The 24,063-nt window shown below is 36.1% G+C and overlaps 1 protein-coding gene across 1 annotated transcript in view; it reads right to left on the bottom strand.

The window, feature by feature from the left end:
* The window catches only part of Fur1 (Furin 1), a 249,244-nt gene that overhangs the window by 201,537 nt on the left and 23,644 nt on the right, over positions 1-24,063 (bottom strand). The window lies entirely within an intron of this gene.

Below are 24,063 nucleotides of genomic sequence, written 5' to 3'. Positions count from 1 at the left end.
ATATATCATGAACTATGTGCAGCAGTGGCAAATAACAAATAAAGTCAGCGCAAAGAAAGTCGGAGAATCAGGCACACATACATGCATACATATGTATTTTTCGCTTGAGAAAAGGGATTAACTAATTTACATAAAAATTGAGAGCAAAAATGGTTGAAAACTATGACCAAAGAGGATCCGTTAAGAATTTTCTAGCTGCTTCTAATTTAAACAGATGAAATAAGAGAAGGAAAGCAATGCAATAGTAAAAGCAATATAAGATAAGAATTCAATCCATTACTCAATGAAATATAAATTGGTTATATGGGGTAGGCAGAAGGTAGAGAGAAAAGATAGTTCTCAAGGCAGTCGAGTCGAAGTAAGTGAAACTGACAGAGGTTTATATCCGACCCATGACTACAAGCAGTGCGTTAAACTCATGGGATGTAGTTCTGTACTGCAAAAACAATAACAAAACATGTCAGAAATGTGCAGAATTAGTGAGTTTCGTCTATCCGAGAGCTGGTATCAACCAATTTAGCTTTGAACTGCAACGTAGAATCAAACTATGTTGAACCTAAAGATATGGTTAAAATGCAACTCTGCAATTAAGAATATTGATTTTCTTTTACCAATCGCAGTTTTAAATGCAATTTGGTGATGACATCTGCAAAAGAAAGCTACACAGTCAGCGCTCAGTAACAATGAAACTTTCCAAATATTTGCTGCAAAATGTGGAATTTGCAAATATTTTTTGTCACACTAAATCCACTTAGCGATTAAACGCTGTGATTTAGAGCGCGCAAATGTTGCTTTATTTACTGCCACTGACTGCAGACGAAGTAAAACAAAGGTTTAGCAACAAAAACAATAACAAAATAATCATTTTAACTTTTAAAGCAACACGAGGGGAAATGCATACGCAAAAACACTCGCGTGTGGAAAATTATGCTGCAGCAGAAAAATACAGTGCACTGAGTCGGACCCACTCACACGTACACAGAAGCTGACATATTTGGCGAGCGCCGCGTCGTGACAATGCATAGAATTCCGTTTGCATACGCTACACGCACATATGCATATACTCGCTGGCAAGCAGGCACGACGAGGAGCGCCATGAATTCTAACGCCATACTAATCGACAGTAAGGCGCTGATGCGCGCTATAAAACAACAACAATAGGTCAATATGTGCGAGGAAAATAAAAATAATAAAAACAACAAAAGCAAAAACAAAATCTGGTGATAAAAACTTCTGAAAATGGGTGCGCTTGGCTGTTGTAGTTCCAATAGTAGTTTTCGATGAGGGCGCGGATGTTGGAGAGCTAAGCGCTTGGAACGACTTCTGTCTCGCGCGCTGAACAACCTAACATTTTTCCATTGTACGCGCCACTATTCACAACGTTTTAACGATTTTTTTTTTTGTTTTACTTGTTTGCCTTTGCCTCCGATTCGCCTCGTCGGCAACGCATTCAGTCGTGCCGATTTCATTTTTCTTCAAGTGTCTTCCTTGTCGGCAGCCGAATTGACTGACTGCCTGGCGGACTAATTGGCGCTTTGAAATAGTCACTTTGTTGCTTTGCTTTGTGTCGTTGTCGCTGTTGTTGCAATTCATGCATTTTTTTCACACCTTGGTAGCGCTTTGTGCTATTTTTATTTCGACGGCGTCACTATACTTCGTCTGAGCGTGTGTGTGTGTAACTATTTTCTATTCAGACTCACTGCTTCACCCATTCAGTGTTGGGCGCAGGCGCAAAGCGCACCGCGACGTATGAATGAATTATCGAAATCACTTAATCGCTGCCGACAACATCCCGCGCCGCTGACGCTACCCTGTTGTAAATGCATGCGCATCCGAGTGTGGCATATGGGATACGCTCGGGCGGATATTGGTGAAATCTAATGGAAACTCTATGAGATGTTGAGGATATGTGGACTGTGGAAGGTACCACGTGCCGAGGGGGAGTGTTGGGGACTGCTGCAGCTGTTTGTAACGCGCAAATTTTAAATAGGTTTCTATTAAGCTTTATTGTTGTTGTTTTATAACACAAATTCTATTTTTTCTATCACTTGCTCCCTAATGGCAAATTATTTGTATCCGAAAGTGAGCGCAATTGATTTTCAAATGTCCCGGGGGTGCTATTGAAGTCTGCGCGCACATGCACTGCGGATAATGATAGATTCTGTACATACAGTGTTCGACATAAGTATGGACACCCCGTGTATAATTATTTTCGAGGCAAATATAAAAGGAATCGAATATCTGTTGGTGCATAATAATGCATAAGAAAATTTCATCTCCGATGATTTAATGTCGGAACTACAATTTTTTGCCATTTTTTTGTTAGTGTTTCTAGATAACAATATATTTATTGTTTTACAGTATAACTCTTTAAAAGCTGCCCATAGAAGTACTAATGCTTATATAACCCTATTAGAAACGCTGAATCTTCGAAACTTGTCTCCAAAATTATCATAATGGCAGTATATGATCCAGTTTTCATAATACTTAATAACTAAAATGGCCACTAATTGGTCCATATTTATTCCTAAAGCTCTGATGCCCGTCTCTGATCCCTCCTCAGCGATTTCTAAATCTTTCCCAAGTTACACAAGCCGAAAATAATTATCTGTTCTCTCAGTGAACGCTTAAGGGACTAGTTGAATAAAAATGAGGAGGCTCATATATCATAGTTTAGTAAATTCAGATCCGAAAACTTATCCAGGATGTGCATGTATGTATACAAGGAGCACAAAAACTGCGACCCAACTGTCGCCAAGCCAAGCCAAGTAGCTTGGTATCTCTGAGCAGCAACAACACTTTCAACTACCCAATTAAAAGCCTTGCGCATCCACATGTCGTCAGCAGTGTAGTTTGACATATTTACACTTGCAACATACATAGTTGTGTTGCAGCAATCGCAGCTGGCGGCGGCAGCCAATCTTCCAGCCGCTAACCGACATCTGAGGCGTCGTTTAAAATTGCAATTGCCGGCATTTGCACAGTACTATGCCCAAAGCAACAGCAAGCGAACATTTCATTCGGAAGCTAACGTCAGCAACATATGCAATGAGCGCTTGCAGAAGCTGATACAGTTGTGTGTAAGTATGTATGTATGTGTGTACCCCGTGCACTTCTACTACTCCATACTCCGTGTATGTGTTGTCGTTATTGTTACTCAATGTGTAACTTGTTATTTGAGGGGATGACGATAATGCCCCCCTCCCTTCATTTAGTCGCGACGCCTTCATCTCTATCATCAGCTGTGACGTTTCGGCAACAGCTGCGCAGTTGTTTGAGGTCCCTTACAAGTTAACACAACGTTGTTTTTAATATTGTTGTTGTTGCAATTTGTGTTGTGACATTAATGAATCGCGCTGGCGGGCTTACATACGGCGAATGCATGGGAATTGGGGAAAAACCCATAGAAGCTCTCCACCGCTCACAACACGCTGGAGGATGATGATGTGGGTACGTGTGAGTGGAGGGGATACACGCGCATCAGTTCCACAGTTCAATGAATTTTTAGGGCAAATGACCTGTTGCAACAACAACACAGTTTGTTGACTTTTTGCAGGTTTCCTTGTATATAAGAACGTGTATCAGCAATAAAGTACCAGGCATGTGCAACAACAAAACAAACAACATGGAAAACGAAAACCACTGTGATGAAGAATAGAGTTAATTTTTGAGGAAATTTCTAAGCATAAATTACCGGAGTTCCGGAGGAAACCACAGAGCTGAAAAATATTGTGAGAGAAGAAAAAACAAAATGGCTGTACTTGGATGCACCCCAAGCGACTTCTACTTATCTTACATTGTTAAAGCTAATCCAGCTAAAATGCTCTTTAAATATTCTCTTTATTCGTCACAAAATTGACATACTAACTTTTCGTGGGCTGTTTTGAAAATTGCAAACAAATTAAAATGTTAATTTCTAAATAATTATTTGGCATATCGCACGGCAAACCAAAAACTAAATAGGCAGATCATTTTCTTTTACCTTTCATTTAAACTTTTTAGTATGCTTCATACAAACGTCAACTCTTATATGTATTCAAATATACAATATATGTTAAAAAGTCACACTTATCTGATATTAACGCGAGAGTGTTCCCGGAGCAATTAAATATTTGGCTTCACTTTGTTTACCGCTCTGACGAAAATAAGTTCCGAAACACAACCTCGATAACAGAGTAATGCGAAGGCTTGGTGGTCAATAGTTATTAGCTTTAAAAAACTAAAAAGCCAAGAATTTGATAGGAAAACATTTTTGATGATTTGCCAGATTTGACAGCCTCTATAAAATATATGTGTTGTTTTTGACTTTTATTTTGTTTGGTTATGTCTCGTTGAAATAGGTATATGTATGTATGTACATATATTTCAGATCATGTAACTAAAGCTTAATTTAGCAGTTTGTAAATGTATATACAAAATTAATGAAATTAAAACAAATATTAATAAATTTTAAATAATATATACCTTATAAAAAATTACATACATGGAAGAAATGCATGAAATGGCATAAATATAAAAACTTGAATAAATAGAAACAAACGGAATAATACAGTGTAAAACAATAATGTCATAATAACAGCCATTTTTTGCGCATATTTATGGTACAAAGAATTTACGCGGCGCAGAGTAATATGCAATATGGATTGTGCGCTCAACTAACCTTCAAATGATATTACTGACAGCCAATTAATTTTATTGCAATACTTTAAGCGGCAAAACGCACTCTCTCTCTGTTCTTTCTCTCCATTTTTCTCACACGCACTCATGAATTACGGTTTCCTCGTGCGCATTGTGCTACTGGTTGCAGAAGCGAGGTGTCAAGCAAATTGGCGCAGATAGAGATAAATCAAGTATGATACAACAACGCAAATACTATAGTCGCAATGACAACAAATATATGAATACAACATGGAGAGATTGGAACAGCATTTGGAAACAAAATCATAATAATAACAACAACAACAAATTATTGGTAAAGGGCCATTTCCTGAATGTCTGGTTAGCAACCATCTGTGAGTTAAGTTCAACCAAAAGGAGTCTTGGTCCTAAATGTAACAATATTATATTGGAACAAATAAGAGCAACAACAACAAATACTAATAACAATAAAGTTGAGTGAGCGAAACATTAGAAAATCATATAAAATATTGCCGATCAACTGAGCACCGGACGATCTACAGTGGAAATGAGCGCCTTTCATGCTGTGCTGTGCTATGCTCCCACTGCATTGTTAGAGCTCAGGTCAGCAGCAGTAACAGCAATATAGCAATATTGAGAACCTTATGCAGTCGGCACGCTCTCTTCATTCTCATAATTTCGCACATTCGCTCTGGTTTTATTCTCCACACTTTGTGTCTATTTGTTTTTGCTTAGCTTTTATTATTTTTTCGCATTAACTCGCCGTCGGTATAGTGGGGTCATGAATAATTCAATTCAAATGGCATACCGAAGCATGTGCGGCGTTGATAGAGCCAACAACAAATGCAACAACAACAAAACAATTGTGTGGTGTGAATGTGTGTATGATAACGATGCTGACATTTAGCGCTAATGTCAATACAAAAACAAAGCACGAGCGATAAAAACTAAGCCATGTACATAGCATATACATATACATATATGAATTTATAAGCAAAATATAAGGAAGGTAAGCCTAAACGATCAATCGGCTCCAACAAATTCAAAACGGTAGCGCGGTTAGCGAGTGTATACATATTTACGAGTATATACATACATTCAGGAATGAATGTGCTGCGTACATATAGTTGTTTGTATGTGCTCGCGCGTTGTTTTGTGTGTGGGCTCCACTTGTTTCCCATCAATTGTAGGTAAACATTGCTCCAATTTACAAATCCAGTCGAATGTCGAATGCAACAACAACAATAGCAATATCCAACAATGCGTTCGCTATGTTTTGGTATGCAGAAATATGCACGTGTGAGTATATTTAGAGAAGCGAACATTGCCAGGCAAATGCAATTAATCGTACAGTGCCTCTAAAATGCATGGGTCTGAAAAAATGCCTCTGAATGGACTTAAGAGTAATTGTTCATAATTTCACATAAATGCAACACAAAATTGTATACTCAATCAAATTTAAAACCATTAAAAATTAAAAATGGGGAAACGAAATATATACATACATATGTACAGTTACTGACAATAAATTAGAATCAACATTTTATTCACAACTATTTGCAAAACACAAGTATTACCATTATTTTTTATAGTTAATAAAATTTATTTTAAACATTTCAAAAGCAAAAATAACTTAACATAAATTTAAGTATTATCAGTAGACAACTTTTAAAGGAACTGTTTCTCTGTTTCTCCATATTTTGTGGTTTAATGCATCCCAACTTTTCCTTTACAATCTACCACAGGTTTTCACTAGAATTTAAATCCGGAGATTGCCAAGTCAAAACATCGATTTCTTGATCCTACAGCCAAGTCAAAACAGCAGTCGAGCGAGCGGTCAATCCGATTGTTCTGCTGTCTTTTTGTCAACATTGGGATTTTCCGAGACAACCTTCCAAAATGATTATTTTTAAAAAGGCGACGCGGAACAGTTCTCGATGAAATTTCTCTTTGTATAGCTACAGATAACTTGTTAAAATCTTTCAAAGCAGTAAACACAAATTTTTGGGATATTTTTATAATTTTTGCAAATTCCCTTTGGATATAACCGTTATTTTGCAAATTTTGTATGAGCTTACGCTCTACCGCTGCAATTAATACTTAGTTGTAACAAAATGTCAAATTTTAACAAATATCCTAAATATTATGTAATTACAATATAATTTTTTACTTAATAACGCCTATGATATTTTTATCCTTGATTCTATTTTATTTGTCACGACAACAAATGCATACTTTTGTTTTATTTGAAAAGAATGATAACAGTGAAATGCAGCAGAACTACCATCATGGTGTTTTACAAGAGAAATATTGTAGGAATTGATTACAGACAAAACGTATCCGACATCTATCCAACAAATAATAAAGATGGTTAATTATTTCAGAACCATCTATTTGAATCCATTTTATTGTCAGTAACTGTATATTTGTATCTCTTTGAGATACTGTTTTTTCGACTGGAACTTCGTAAGCATAATTTATTATTTGTCATTAAATTTCATCGAACATTCACCTCTTAAATATTACAATATATATACATACATATGCACATATATAAAATCTGCATAAATAAGTAAAACAAAAATTAAAAAACAGCTTTGTAAGTTCGGAGTGTTTTGAGCTCAGATCAGCGCTAGTTTTTTGCTGCAAGCTTCGTCGACTTTAACAGCTTATAATATCAGTTAATAAAAGACTCAAGGTCAACATTGGTTCATGAATTTAAGTAAAATTGATGCTCATATAAGAAAACTAAAGTAAGCGCATTTAAAAGCTGTATGCGGCAAACTTCATTAACAAAATTAACGGCATTGGGTTTAAAAACCGTGAAGGAGACAACTACTTTATGCCCTTTTAAGTGCCAAATTTTACGCATCGCTGAATGTTTATATATATGTAAATATGTTCCCACACACATCATCGCCTGCCCGTAACCATCTCTACATAAACTCAGTGCGCAGACGCATAGATTTGGTGGAAACAAATACATATATATATAGTTGTTAAAGAAAATCTACTCTCGCTGCCGGAAACAACGTGTATATTAGGACATGTGGGTATGACATAATAACTACAGGATCTATTGTGGGCATAGCCCCGTCTCCTAAATGGTTTAATACACATATCCTCCAAAAGCTGAAGCTAACTTAACCAAATTTTGTGAGGAAAAGTCTTTTTATCACTTTTCCATAGACTATGAAAACGGTCAAAATCAAAGAATAACCACGCCCACTCTTCATATAACGCTTAAGTTCGATAACTCACTGAATAAATGCGCCAAAAGCATTAAATGTCACAAACAAGATGGTAGGGAAGGGATTTAAGGGGGAGTTGTAAAAATTTAACAATGGGCGTGGCACCACCAACCTTTAGATAAAATCCTATATCAGGAACTATCCGACACATTTCACCCAAATTTGGTATGTGAGGTTACCCAGTCATTTCTGTTACACACTGCGAAAATAAGCGAAATCGTACAACGACTATAAAACTTTGCAGCACGAACTATCTATCCTGCAAAGAAAATAGCCCTAAACCTTTCCAGCTAAAAACATCAACTATCCATGATGTCATTTGAAAAACAAATTTACTTCAACGCATCCATAAAGAAAATGAAAAATCACGTGTGGCTAAATAATCGTTTAAAATGCTAAAAAACAATATTTTAATGCACATTAAACTAAAAACTGAGAAATAAATATAGTTTAAATAACTAAAAAAACGGATGGTTTGTGGCATATTTTTCGTAAATCGAGCAAACCACATTTTTCTCACAATAATACTAGAATTTTTCGGTCAATATTACTGTCAGTTTATATAAGGAATTACTTTCCAGTTTGAAGTGCTTTAAAAGCGTGTTTTTTTGTGTTTTTAAACTATATTTATTTAATTTTCAGTTCATAAACAAAGTTTGCGTAGGAGAATGAAATAGCTTTTGCGTACAAACGATTTATTTATTATTGTGTTTGCTTTGTTTTTAAATATTTCACTTGTTTGCCTGCCAAATTGTTTCGGTGCAAATATTTGGCATGACAAATAAAAATTAAGCAAATATTTACCGTACAAATAAGACGATGTTTACCGTACCGTCAAATACTGAAGGTCTTCCATTTTCGACTTCTTCTCTGCAGCTTCAAGTTCGACGATTTAGGTGTTTTTAAAAGGGCAAACTTACCTGGAATAAAAGGAAGACTTAATTTTAAAGTAAACAACAATAAAAAAATTCAAAAAAGTTATGCGAATACTTATATGTATTGGCAATATGCATACAGCATACTGAATTAAAAAAATTGGCTGTGTAAATATTTGAATTTAAATACATAAATACTGAAAGTTTTCTCTTGCATTTGTTGGGAGCGCTCACTTACTCACCGAATTAGTTGCTTGTTTTTTTGCGAAAATTGCGTGCGTTACTGATTTTCACGACACGTGTTTATTGGTGAAGATTTCACCGAAAATATTTTTTTTTTTCTGAGAATTAATAATACCCTAAAATATTCTTTCGAAGCAAATAATTTCCTATTAGGTTATGAAATACAAAGCAAAAATGCAAATGCTGAAATTATCTTTGCGTAGTGATTTTAGCACTACAATAAAACCAGCAACATAAAACCGACGTCCTGTACAAAAGTGCAGTGCCACGTCGTTACGAGCATTATGAGCTGCAATTGTTGCTGCAATCACTTCGGCTTCGGCCCTCGAAAGCCTAGCTAATGGCAGTAAACCAGGGATATTAGCTACCGTTAGTCAGTTGCATGCACCTTTCGATAGTAATGACGTCGGCGGTTTCAGATTTCGGTTGCTGTTGAGGTTGTGGCCCCACTCGCCGCACAAGAGTGCGTGTGTTGCATCAACAGCCAGCAGCAGCAGGCGCTTATTAGCAATGTAATCAGCAAATGTGGAACATCATTTTGCTGCAATCGCTGGTTAACAAGGATGTGTTCGACGAAATTCATCGAGCTACTCAATTATTTACATTGCTTTGTTGTGGTCGGGTTTGGTTTGATTGGAAAAGGGAGATGAATGAATCTGATTTCGGCAATGCCAATACAGCACTTGTCAGCCTCAACACCTTAATTTACGCTTACACCGCACGTGCACCTTCATATATTTATATATATGTGTATATATACACATGAGCACACACACAGCCTTACAAACATGCAGCATTTAAGATTTTGCGGCAACCCCTTCCTTCGCTATACTTCCCTGGCCCAAATTGATTTGCACCACTTTATTCAGGACTGCATCTCTTGGTTACCACATCAGTTTTTTTATGCAAATACAACAACTACATATCGTACATACGAACAACTAGATGCGCTCTTAACACGCTTCTCAATTTTTAATTAAACATGCAACATTAATGCTGCAGAAGAGGTAAATTGATTTTCTTGCGGTCAGATTGAGCTCTCTGCGCTCAACATGGCCCCGCAGAGTTTACAAGCGCCGCACATATAATGCAACAAAGCTCTCACACACACACACACACACATTTCGAGTGCGGCCCAAGTACCGTAAGTACCAACTATTCATCAGCACGTGCATTAGACAGGTGAGCTGACTAGCTGATTGGGTATATGCAGCGACCAATGCCCACATGTACATACAATGGCTTAATTCATATTAATATTATGCAATACATTAGGCCGATCATCCGAGGGTTTCCTTGTTCTTTTAGTCTGCGTGCTTGTAAAGAATGTGCGAATGTGCCTTGTATATACACACATTTGTATGCAAAGCGAACTCTTGGCACCATTTCCAAAGGTCTTGTTACATTGTACTCTCATTCTGAGTCTCCGCCAGTTTTTAATGAATATTGTTTCCGTAGGGATTAATTCGACCTAAATCGCAATATAATATGGAACTATTCCTTACGAGTTACGATCACGGCCCTCAGTTCTAATGATTCAACCATTCTTCTAAGCCCAACCTATCTTGAAACATCCAATCTGAGATTTCTTTGTAGAAGTACACTTTCCGACGATTAAAACGTTCGTCTTCCCTTGAGCTGTTACAACATTTTCTTTTTACTGACGCTGGGTTCTAAAGCCAACAGAGATTAGAATATCAAATAACGAAAGATCTTGACACTGAAGAAGTACAAAATTACGAATGATCAGCTATTTGAAACTTCGAAATCAGTTGATACGGTAAATTGGTCGTGAAGAAATGCAACGGAATTAATTTTTGAATTATTATTATTGATTTATAAAATTTATAAGATTTCGCATCAAAATAAACGTGTTGTAAATACGTTCTTTGTTATATGGTGTTGAAGATAAATACTATTCTTTTGATCCGAAGCAACTCTGGTAAGCAGATAGTAATTTTGTTAATTTTTTCGTAAAGTAATTTTTTTTTCTTGACTTATAATAATAATCATATTAAGTCTACTTCTGTGCTACTACAATAAAATATGTGTTATGTGATTAAACTATAAATCATTTAATATAAGGTAGCACAATTAAATTTTATTGATATTGCTTAGTAATACTTCGCTTTAGTTACAGCCTTCTTAATTTAACATTTGAAAGTAAACACAGATGAAGTACTTCTCATTTCTACGTAACTTCACATCAAACACACCACTCAGACATGTCAGGTATCAGACATTCCAAGCTACTTCAAACTGTCAAGCGTCAGCACATCAAAGCAGCCACACTTCACTAAAATCACTACTTTCTCCACGAGTGCCGCCGGCACATGAGGCGACTGGATAGAGAACACCAACCGTCCGTGTGCTTGAGAGAACATTAAAAAATGCATAAAAACTTTTACTATTGACATAAACTATGCAGCAGAGACAGTGACTGCAGTAGTAGTACCGTTATGGAGTAATAAGAGCACAATAAGAGGGGCGTAAGCAGATAGTTAAAGTAAAGAGTTTGAAAAGGTTTGATTCGAGACAGGTCGAAGTTGACAGTCTGTGACGGAATAAAATACTAATTTCTAGACGAGTGTTAACATTGTCATCTTCAATGTTCACTTTTACAGTTTGAGAGCCGAATCGGGAAATCTTTAAAGTATACGAAGCAGAAATGTAAATGCTCGGTTTCACGAAAATAAAATATCCAACTGGATACGATACATTTGAAAGAGTTGCCCAATTTGTTTCTTAACAGAAAAGTGGTTCAAAAATATATATTGACTTTACCCTTTTATTTTCCGTGGTCCCTTTGACCCCTCTCTGGGTATTTACTAACATTTTAAATAAAAATCAAGAAGTAATGACTCGCTCGTATTGTAAGCGTCTTTTCCATAACTGTGGTATGCCAAATCAGCGTCATCAACAAAGCCATCAACGATGAAATCAATCAAGATCACTCCGAGCAGAGAAAAGTCGTAAACGAGAGCAATGCTGCCGTGCAAAAAATGCTGGCGAGACTATACCGACAGTGGTAATAACGGCAATGACAGCATTATAGTCCAAGTGCGAACGACAATGCAGACATATAATGAACAACAACAGCAAAAAAAAAGATATAACTAAACAACGTCATGACAATAAGCAAGAACATTACAAAAGTTTTCAATTTTATCACAGCAATCAGTGCGAAAAGTTGGGCGCGAGTCGAGATACCAACACATACATATGCATGTACACTTTTATGCGCGTGCATGTGAATGTAGAGTGTAGCAAGAGGAGATAAGGCTGGGGAACAGAGTCAGCTGTATGTGGTGTAAAAATCGCAAGGAACTAAAGGATGTCAATGCTTTTTACAAACAGATAAATAAATAAATAAATATATATATGTGTGTGTGTGTGTGTGTGTATGCAACAACCCACACATGCATAACGACTACAATATTGTCGCATACCCAGTAAATTTTAAAGAGCCACTCTCTGCTGTCCGCCATTTTTGAGTGCGCGCGAATATTGACATAGTGGCTGGCATTATTGTCTGTTGCCCGTCATCATCACTATCAACAACAACCACAACAGCAGCAATAAAAACAGCCAAACCAATAATAAACATTTTCACAAAGTTTATTACTCTTCTGCTTACGTTGACATTTGTCTTGTTCTATTTTTTTCCTGCAACGGCTACTGAAGCGATAAGTGACTTGATTGTTGTAGTAAATATTTTTTTTGACTTACTTGACTGACACTTTGACGGAATCACATGAAATGAAGGGCGACAGCAAAAGTGAGGGGAACCAGGCGGGCCTTAACAAAAGCGGACGGAGAGTTAAAGCTGTGGAGTCAACCGACGAGTGTCAACATATCTCTCGATCTCCCAAGCAGCTGTGTGCCCAAGTGGTGAAAGATTAAAAACGCAAAAGCGAACGATTAGATATTAGGAGCTACGTGATTTACAAGCCAATAAAACATGCTTCGACTACTGACTGACAAGCGCTAAGTGGGCGGTGGGTGGTACGTGCCTTGTATAGCTGTGTGCTAAACCAGTAGATCTTATATCGTCTACAGTTGCGAAAAAGTGCTTCGCAAGTGGGGGAAACAGCAAATATAGGTGTAACAAGAAAAAGACGATAACAAAGTTTGAGATGTGTTTAGTGAACATAGTGTTTACTTTGTTGTTGCTCGTTGTCACATTTGGAAAGATTTATGCATAAAAGCACACACGTGCGTTCTTAAAGAGCTTTAGTGGAGCACCATTAGTTGCAATTCTGATAGTTGCATGCAGCTTTATCACTCTATTTAAGCTAAGTTGCACTTGAGGAGCTGTAATTAGGCGGTTAGTTCACTTGACTGGCGTTAAGTTGAGAGCAACCACTTCAATGTGTTCAAATTCAAAAAGATAGATGAAGGGAGAAGCCTTGATTTGATAGCATATTGCATTATGTGGCAACGCTTGACAGGCGATTATCAAAGCACTACCATCGCTATATTGTTCGTATTAGTTAAGTTTCAAAAGTAGTTAATGTAGTTAGTAGACAGTTCATTTATTTGCGGAAAAGAGTAAATATATCTTGGATGAAATTGAAAATTAGATCAATTAAATCCTTACATGCAAGGAGTAACCATATATTGGAAAAAACCTGATTTTAGCGAATGGTCGATTTTCATCTTCAAATAATGAAGAAGAATGCTGTTTTGAGTAAAAACCCCAAGCCTTTCGAGGACATATCTTAAAGCGAATACCAAATTGTTCCGTTTTCAAACCATATCTCCAGCTTTGGATTTTTATACTTCTCTCATTGACTGGAAAACATACTAACTGCTTATCGAACTGGCGTAATTATTCTATACGCTGCATTCGCCTTTTACATGCGTCTTACTACCATTTAGGGCATTCGTATAACCGCGATTAACCGGAAAAGCGCCGACGACGACACACTGCCGTACACCCATACATGCACACGTGTGTATATGAGGATCAAACGAGAATTCAGCCACTCCCGGTTACTTAAGGAAGTCATGAAAATTATAAACGGAAAATATATGATAAGCAAAAATATTTAACATTTAGCCAGGGCTAGCAAAACCAAGCACAAACACACACCCGCGCTTACAACTCGAAATTGAATGCGAAAAATCGCACTGCCATCAATAATGAGGGTAATAAAAGACATGAATTTTTGTCATCAGCGATGTTGCGACAGCTGCGGTGGCGTCGGCGGCGGCCTCTGCAGATGCGGAAATACGTCAACCGCTCTCGTTATTACGCTGGTAAATTGCACACGTCCGCCATTACGTTGCGACCTGACTTCATACAGACATACGTGGCTGAACTTTATCTACCAAAACTTAATGAGACGAGCGATAAGCGACGAAGGCGACGCTAGCGAATGAGTCGAAAGCCAAACGAGAGGGCGGGTAAATTTATTGAAGGATGCGTTTGTGTGTTTCGTTACTGGCGCTCAGACTCCGGAAACGCAAAAGGAAGTGACATAAAAAATTAAACGATGAAGCATAAAATGCTAATTAAATAGCAAATGGAAACGTTTTGATTTGAAGAAGACGCAAGAAAAGAAAACCGAAAGGGAGAAAGGACTGTTGGGTGCAGTAACTAGGCACTTCTAGTAAAAAGCGCTAGCGGTATAATGAGTTTATGGGAGGCAAAAGCAAAGGAAAACGAAAGAAAGGAAACGGAAAATTAATTAAAGTAAAAAATTTGTAAGAATAACAAGGGCATAGAGCAGAAGAACCGGGGAGCACAGTGAAGAATGGCTGGAAATTTATCAACATGTATATATTTAAATAAGAGTAAAGTAAAAATAAAATTAAGAAAATGAATAGTGTGGTAGAAGCTTAATAGCAACAAATAATACAAAAATTAATATCAACAAACAGAAAAAGTTAGCAAATTAAAGATACTTTTATTCAAATCGAATTTACTAAAGAATTCTCCGTTTACGCGCCAATCTGTAACTTGTTATTGTTATTTTCATTAACATTTCTAAGACTAACTTATGAAATTTAGTTTTGCAAAAACAGTTTAAAAGGAAAAACTAAATCGAACGCTCATAAATCGAATTTAGAAAGTAGAATTGACCTTATTTAATCACTACTGAACAAAAAAAAAATTTTAATACGAAATGGAAACAAAATCAATTGTGTTTATACAACAGTAATTTATGCGAAGCACTTTATCTTTGGCGATTGTGATTGCCGTTCGAAGCCAATTACCGAAAATTAGCACAAGTATTCAAACAAATAAAACGAAAAGGCTTTGTGCCTTTGTGACTGCTTGTTTAAGGTAGAAGGTTAACCCACAATGGCAATATCATATGAATGTCTCTGTGAAGTGTGAATCCGGTAGAAGGCGCTAAAGTAAAATTATTGTTAAACTATTATTTTTGGAACGGCTTTGATGTTGTAGATTCAAGCATCAGTAAAGCGAGCGGATTTTTGCTAGTTTTTAGTAATTTCAAATCTCCCGGGTTAACAGAAATTATGACCGGCAAAATGAAATTAATGTTGAATTTCGCCCAGACCCGGATTTGAAGCCTCAGTACACACAATAGCAATCTATCAAATCGTCCACATTCTTTCTTTCTTTAATTCTTTAAAATTAACATGGGAGATTCCCTACAATCTATTTATATACTACACCAAGAGTTAATACCATAACCTCAATCTTAATAATGTCAGTAATAATAATCATAGCCTCCTTTAAGCTAGATTGTTCACTCATATTATTATATAGAACTTGAAATGATAGCAATTAATATTATATTTTTGCAATTTGCATTGGAATTACTACATTCACCTTTTGTTTTAATTTCGATATACCGCCTGTGTTCTATGTATGTATAGTTACTGTACATACATACCATACATATATACATATGTATATAAAAATGCAATTAAATAGCGTTTATAACCGCGAAGGATATGATACAAATTACGCGCAGGGAAGGCGACGCTGAGCGGAAATAATGAAAAATATGACAAAGCATGAAAAAGAAATCAGAAAAAATGCATACTTATATTAATCTCATTAGCATTAATGATGCGCTGACCAAGAATAATTCAAGTGAGCTGGATGTTACAGTAAAAGAACTCTCACTGAAGGCATGGCGATGATGCAGTCTCCTTTTTAGCTCATTGGAATATTAGCAGTTATTCACATTTCAATGACGACCTACATATGTATGTAGTATGTATATAAAATCGGTACATCCTAACGTTCGTATTCTCTTGTGTTTAAAGCTCAATGTCGACTAGCAATAAATAGGAAATACATAAGTACAATACATACATATAAGTATGTATAAATAAATATATATATGTGTGTATGTATAAGCAATGTCATCACGACTGCCTCCTGGGTGTCAAAACGCACTCAGCACCCAAGTATCATATCTTTAATTCTCAATTTTGAGCTTCACGGCCAAGTTTATTTTGCACAGTAACGATATTTCGATTATCTAGACTTCTTTTAAGGCAATGCCCACCGCTCTGGACTGATTACAAACACTATAACATCAACATTGTTATCCACTTATTTTCACTGGACGCGAACACCTGCCTTAAACTGAATAACTGGATGGAATGGCAGACTTGCATAATAATACCAAGCAAGAGAAAAACAATAATAACAAAGGCAGTAACTAATTTAAAGAGGACCTTGGTTAAATTTTAATTAATTTCAGCGTTTAGTCGCGGGCAAAACTGTCATGAGCAACAACCGTTAAATGAAAACAAAAAATAATATTAGAACAACAACAAACTCGGAACAAAGCACAAACCGTACAGTAAGTGCTTTTGTTTTCTGCAGCTGACAGCAGCAAATTTAATTGAAATGTAAAATTCTGACGCCAGAAACACGAAAAAATATATTGTATAAAAAAGCAAGTATGTATATGCGAACTAACAATTATCAACGCCAACGGGAGGCTTTCATTCGGTAGACTTTTGTCAACGCCGCGCCAGTGCGCTTGGCTTTACTCAGCTCTTATCAGCCGTTATTCATCGACGGTATTTATTGTCAACTTGTCGTTGTGCATAACAGTGTTTTAATTAACAGCAACAACAACAACAACAGCGCACTTAATGACATTGAAGTGCACTAAATCATCAACTAATGTATTCGCCTCGTCCGCGCGTTCCCGCGTTTCGCTCGCCTCCAGCGTGGCAGGAGGAAGCTTTTGTAGACATGTTTGTAGGCATGCATTTAACGGTTGGGATAATACGCAGCTGCAGCGCCAGTCAACCGCCCACATAACACGGCCAATAATTAATGTCGAAAGCGATGCAATAATAATAATGAATGCAATGGATGAGCGAGAAAGTGGAAATTCTAGGCTGTGCTGCTAAATTTCAACAAAAAATTAAAAAGAAAAATACTACGGCAGGGGAAATTAACAAAATTTCTAAGTAGAGCGGGTTATCTATACTAGCTGCTGTTCGTGCTAATCTTATCAGCCATAAATTTTTTATTTTTCTTGCGCTTTGTTATGTTCCTTGTTGTTATATTTTAATTTTATTTTTAAACTGTTCATGTAATTACATTTGATCGCGTGACATAAACCTATCTTTAAAGCGCAAAATATACACACGAGAAAAATACGAAAATACGTTATATGCATTTACACACACATACTTGTACATATATACATAACTGTACGTAAATAAAATGATAAAAATCACAGAATTACACATTGTTATTGCTGTAATTAATTTATAAGCCATTCTCACATGCTCACCCACTATTAAAGTGCGAATGTTCATTTGCCAACGTTAACAACTGTATCTACTATATTTGCCTGGAAAAGCCGCACACTGTCATGTAACTTACAGTTTATTCAGCAATAAACAACGAGTACATAGGTATACACATACACACATATTGTTTAAGATGCATTAATTTTATTTCGATTTATTCGCTTTATTTATGTGTGAAATTGCGAATTAATTAAACTTGAAGTTCATTTTTTGTGTGATTTGTTTATTTTTCTATGTTTATATATCTTCTAATGATGAGAATAGTCTTAAACATTGACAAAAGAACATTTTACCTCACTTAATACGATCTTGCTTTTATTGTTTTAAACAAAAAACACTTTACATTTCAATCACTAACTCAGATTTGATTTTTGGAACAGAATATGTTATTTTTTTCAAAGGAACTTTTTCCAGAGGTTGCCTTAAAAAGGGAAGTTCTCAACAGCAACACAATCCTACAGAAATTAAACGAACGTCTTCGCACTGAAATACAAATCATTCAACGTAATACCAGGCTAAAACAGCTGATCCCGACAGGCCCATAATATTCAACGAAGATAAAATTTTTGTTTTATTTATATTCTTATTTCATATTTCAAATATGAAGGTAAGCCTAGTACAATAAATCGAATTATACATACACATATAGACTTTTTCAGTGCAATTTTCTTCATTCAATAAATAATTGAGAAACAGAATGAAACAAGACAAAATTGCTTAGGTTCAATTATTTTACGATATTTTCATTGAAAAAATGTATAAAACAACATAACTTTGAGAATGATTCAGTAATAAACTTACTGAATTAGATTACACCCACACGTATACAATTTTATTTTTAATTTCCTATTTTTACTATCGACATGCTCGGACCTGCTGTACCATATTTTAAAAATAAATAAATAAACTCACTGTTTTATCTTTATATTTGTACTATATTTACTGAAAAAATATTGTAACAAATAATTCAATCAATAAGCAATGTTTGCTTGGAGTTGGATTCAGTTATGGTACACACCTGAAAGTTGAAGACGAAAAACCAGTATTGTTAATTTTCGAATACATATACATACATATGAATATACCTATATATGTACATATAGATAAGGAAGGTACTCTGATTCTCAGCAAAAATTAGATATAATACTTTAGTACTTTTATATAGGAATATGCAGCTTTCGATTACAAGGTATATTTTAGAAAAATTTCAACATCGAGTTTTGAATAAGTTTTCTGACCAATTAATAATAATAGACACTAACTTAAGTTTAATATATAAGCACAAGTTTATTACTACAAGTCAATGAAAGCTGCACAATGGATTCGTATTCATTGATAAATCTACATACATATATGTAGGGAAATGGGTCTATATAAGGTTTTTCACAAATTTCTTTAATCGAGCATGCTTAGTTTAATCGAATTTTCACAAAATTTTTTACAATAAAATTAAAATAAAATTAAAAAGCACCAATTATTTTTTTTACAATTTATTATCTGCTTTAGAAAAATAATAATACAAAATTCAATTCGAAAACCGCACACACTGTCACTTGAAATATGAAGCTGTCAAAAAAGGGGCTTTAGCTATTGTCGAGAAATGCGCCAGCGCCATTTTGATGACAAGAAAACACGACGTGGTGAATGAGATATGCGATGCAATGTCTGTTTACATTGCTAATTAATCTCCGAGCTTAATTAAAACGTGTTGACATTCTTGAAAACCCAAAACTCAACAACACGCCGGCACTTTCCATCATCAACCGGTCAAATGGACGAGTAGACGAAGGAGCTGCTGCAATTCACAATTTCACACGCAGGGACCAAGCATGCGAGCACGTTGGAGTATGTTGTTAAGCACTCTGCATGCATGTACGCTTGTACATTAGGATGGGGGAATTTATCGTTGCTTTTCGTGAAAAGATGTATATGGAAATTCAGTCAATTCGGAATAATTTCTCATATTTATTTGAAGAATGATTCTGTCGTTTTTATATTTCTAATATATTATAATAAAAGGCAATACTTTTGCTTTACAAAATCAGTGTGGAGTATACATAATATAATTCAAACATTATTTACAGGCGTTAAGGTGTAGGGTAAACCAACTAATGTATTGATGCAAAAAAATGTGGTTCACCCCAATGTGTCTTCAAACACACGTGTGGGTTTACAAGCCTGAGTTTACATTTCTTTGAGACCTCGCTCTATAACTGCTTCAATGGTTAATGTATAGATCCAACCGCATGCTTATATCCGGCTTTTTACGAAATGACACTAAAGTTAACTCTCATTAAGCAAACTATACTAGAAGGCAAAACATTTCAACCCAAGCGCCATATCAATAAATTATGTGGACACTTTACAGTTATAAAACTAAATAGAAATATGAGAATATTCAAACTTGGGAGCTGGGCGAAAAATGGCAACACTCAACAACGATGTAATGCTAAACAACCTCAGTATCTACGAATATGTGGCGTGAAGGAAAGGTCAAGTGTGAAAATCCGCTAGGAAACTAGAAAACACAACCTGGGATAGAAGCATCATTAATCAAACGGACAAGAGAAACAACACGCTTTTATACCCACCTACACATACGCACACACATTCAAACAATTAAGGAACCTTTTCAGAAAGAAAGGATTGGCGAATGCACAACATTGCGAGATCAAATGATGCACACGACAAGACAAAATAAGTAAATAAATAAATAATAAAGAAGTGAGTTGAATCCGCTATGGGCACTTGTTTAAATGTCATCTTGCTAGCGGCGGTGGCAGATGAGCCGCCCTAAGAGATGAACATAACAATAATAGAGGCCCTTTAAAGAAGAAGTAAGAGACGACTTTTTGTCATTAAAAGCCAAAGAGCCTGTCACTCAATGTGGTTGTACCTAAGGGATAAACATGGTTTCTGACGTTGAAGTGAAATACTTGAGGCTTGAGCTACAAGGAACAGTAAAGCAGGTCTATGGCGTGAGAGAACAATACATTTTTCAATAAACAATGCAACAGAGGCGGCTAATTGCAATTAAAACTCACGCGCAAAACGGCGGTTACTTTTCGAGGCATTTAAGTGCAACTTGATGAAAATAGGAGAAATGCTGTACTGTTTTCCATAAACAATTGCCGACGTTTCAGCATAAAGTAGCATTGCAAGATGAAAAAAGAGCGCAGCAGCGGCGGTTATCACACCGCTGACAGCCTCTACTGGAAATCATAAGAAAAAAGGCAAACAGCATCAACCGATGGAGCATGGCTCTAGATGTCCCTTGTGGCTGGAACAGAACCGCAGGAAAGAACACTTTACACACAAAAAGCAAACACACAAAGTCGAAAGTATTTGTAAACACACGAGACGAGTGCTCAAAATAATATCGCTTAAAATAAGTGCAGTATGGAGAGTTCCTTCCATTGCCAACTGAGCTATACTGAAGTACGAAATTATGTATTTATATTATTTTCTCAGAAATCTGGAACTTCGCCTTCTAATCAAGTTTAATTGATAGTTTGCAATGATAATGCAATTTTTTACTTACCCGCTGCCTAACAGAATGTTTCACTCACAACTTCCCTTAAGGGTTTATGTCTCAGAGTACATACGGAATCAAGGTCAAAGATTTGCTTAGTTCGTCGAGATTCCATATGCTCTGGAGTGTTTTAAAGATATGTACCGGACTTCCCGATAGTGTAGGAAATCTAGTTAATTAAATCTGTAATAATTTTCGGACAGTGATGTACTGCGCGTCACCAATTTATTGGACCAAGTGAAATTCTTACTTCGTGTAAATAGTTTTACAACGAGCTTAAGGGTATCCGATGATCCAGAATACTCGTATGCTCAAAGGAGCCCATATACTTTACCCAATACAAAAAAAAAAATTCTAGATAGTGCTAACATATTTTCCACAACTGTACAAATATCCATATTTACACACAGACCACAAATAAGTATCCCTGCATCCGAACGACGTTAGACATTTGACAGGTGAGGTTTTACCACGTGCGTGCGTGTCTGCCGTGTCTCGTGCGGCTTGCATGCAAAAAGTTGCGACGTGTCACACAGGCAAGCAACCAGCTAGATCAGCATAAGAGTTCACATAACGGTAAAGGAATGTAAAGGTACTTTCTAAACATTTACATATTCACGTATTTGTACATTCATGTTATGTGACAGACGGAATGTGATGGGCAGCAGTTATCAGATGACCCAAACCGGCAACAACAAAAGCATGTGTTAGTAGAAAAGTTCTGGTGGACGATTTGAGCAAAATAACATACTCGCAATGAAGCAGAAAAAGTTTAGTTAGGCTACGGCGAGACCGTCCGACTAGCAAAAGCTTTGCTCCAATAAATTAAAGATACACACATACCCACATAGAAACAAATATATGTATATGTACATATGTATAAGAATGTGCGTACGTTATGCATATGTATGAAGGTATGAGGTAGCTTTTGTGCTGAGACATGTTTCAGACAGGCCGTTCAATTACGGAAGCAATTAAGGTACATTGTTAGCAGGGATTCAGCGGCAAATGTAAAGAAATATATAGCGAACTTGACAGAATCAACTGAAAGAGTAAAGTGCAATAAAATTAAAGACGAAATGAGGTGATTGAGTGGAAATGGGGACTACGTGTTTTTAAGAAGAACAATTAAATAAGTATGTGTCCACTAAGTAGATACACGCAAACATTTTTAATACAGACTTTCACGGCAAACAAACTTAGGAAAGAAAGAGTCTTCTCTGTGGAAACTTTTGCTAAAAATACCACATACATTACACAACAGTTTCTAAGTAAATATGAGCTTTCTTAAACACAGTTTGACAGCTGTCACTTGTTTATCAAACACTTTAGCTTACATTGCTACATTACATGTTGGTGCTTGCACACGAAATTTTTCTATACGCTTAAAAGTTTGGTTTTCCATATGGTTTATTTAAAATCGTATTATGTATTCTATACATACTTGATAGAAAGTAAAATGAAAGAAAGATGAAAGTAAAAGTGTTCGAAGGAGTAAGTCCTCAAAAATCAACGCAATGCATTTGAAATCAAATTCCGCTTCTGGGACTCGAACTTCGTTGGCTACATCACGGATCATGGATCATGGCAGTCTGCTATCTAAAAATCAGTTCCGAAATTGCACGTTCTTGTGCAGTAAACACAAGTGTAATTCCTTCGCTCTGAAATCGTTTTGCGGACGCAAAAGACAACAGGCGATCAAATCGAAATGAAATCCAATAGAAACAAGTTCTGACGTAACGTTTATTAGACGATATATGTATGTACACACTTAGGTTTGTTTGAAAAGATTGGTAGATTAAGTAAACTCCAAAAAGATATGATTAAATGGTAATTATTTGATAGAAATAACCCTAACGGTGTACATGTGTTTAAATCGCAATCTGCTGATGATTTATAAGTAATTTCTGGACTCAAAGTCCTTATGGCAATCAGTTAGCTTTCTGCTCGGTATTATTGTCTTTGTTTAACTTGGACTATTTTCCGATTTTTCCATTTTGTATATGCCGAGAGGAATATGCAGTTTCGCTGTACTTAGTCCGATAGAATAATCTCGTCTCCACTGGGCCTTTTTAGTAAGCAATTGGACGAATCTCTCGCAATAGCCTCGCTATTTGCAAATCAAGTTTCGACATTTCTGCAGTACCGTCTTTTCATCGCATCGTACTTATACTGTTCGTACACGTTTTCGCCCACTTCATCTTCAATTTTTGAAATTATTCACTAAAGGATTACACAGTATTTTTAAAGTAAATGCACACCTCAAAGAGCTAAGAAATTCATACTTTAAAATCAAGCTTAAAGCAAATTAAGTTTAGTTTACTAGCGAATATAATATCCTAGAGCGCTGCTTATCATCTATAGAATCCACCGTTACACACCGTGAAAGATACCACAACAAAGCATTTTTGACAATTTTCGCGGACTAAAGCCGTTTAACAAATTTTGAACAATTTTCCATAGCGAGCCAAGGGACAGACAATATATGTATACAGAACAAAGCGTGCTATTCACAAATTTCCGTTATTTTAGTAGCCAAATTTAGTGCAACTTTTGTAAAGAGTTCTTCATTACATGCGATTTTTCTATCTACTGTGTGATTATCATCCCTTTGAAAAGAACGCACAAACAAATAAGAAAGGAAAAGTTTGAGTGTGTGCGGTAGCGCTTAAGCGAAACAAAGCTAAAGAAACAGCAAAACTAACCAACAAAAAACAACCGATTTAGTTCGCTGGCATTAACTGCCGATGCCAGCGTCTGC

This window comes from Bactrocera oleae, chromosome 2 (genome assembly GCF_042242935.1).
Source record: "Bactrocera oleae isolate idBacOlea1 chromosome 2, idBacOlea1, whole genome shotgun sequence".
In the NCBI taxonomy this organism is placed as follows: Eukaryota; Metazoa; Arthropoda; class Insecta; order Diptera; family Tephritidae; genus Bactrocera; species Bactrocera oleae.
This window is presented reverse-complemented; position numbering and strand designations above follow the sequence as displayed.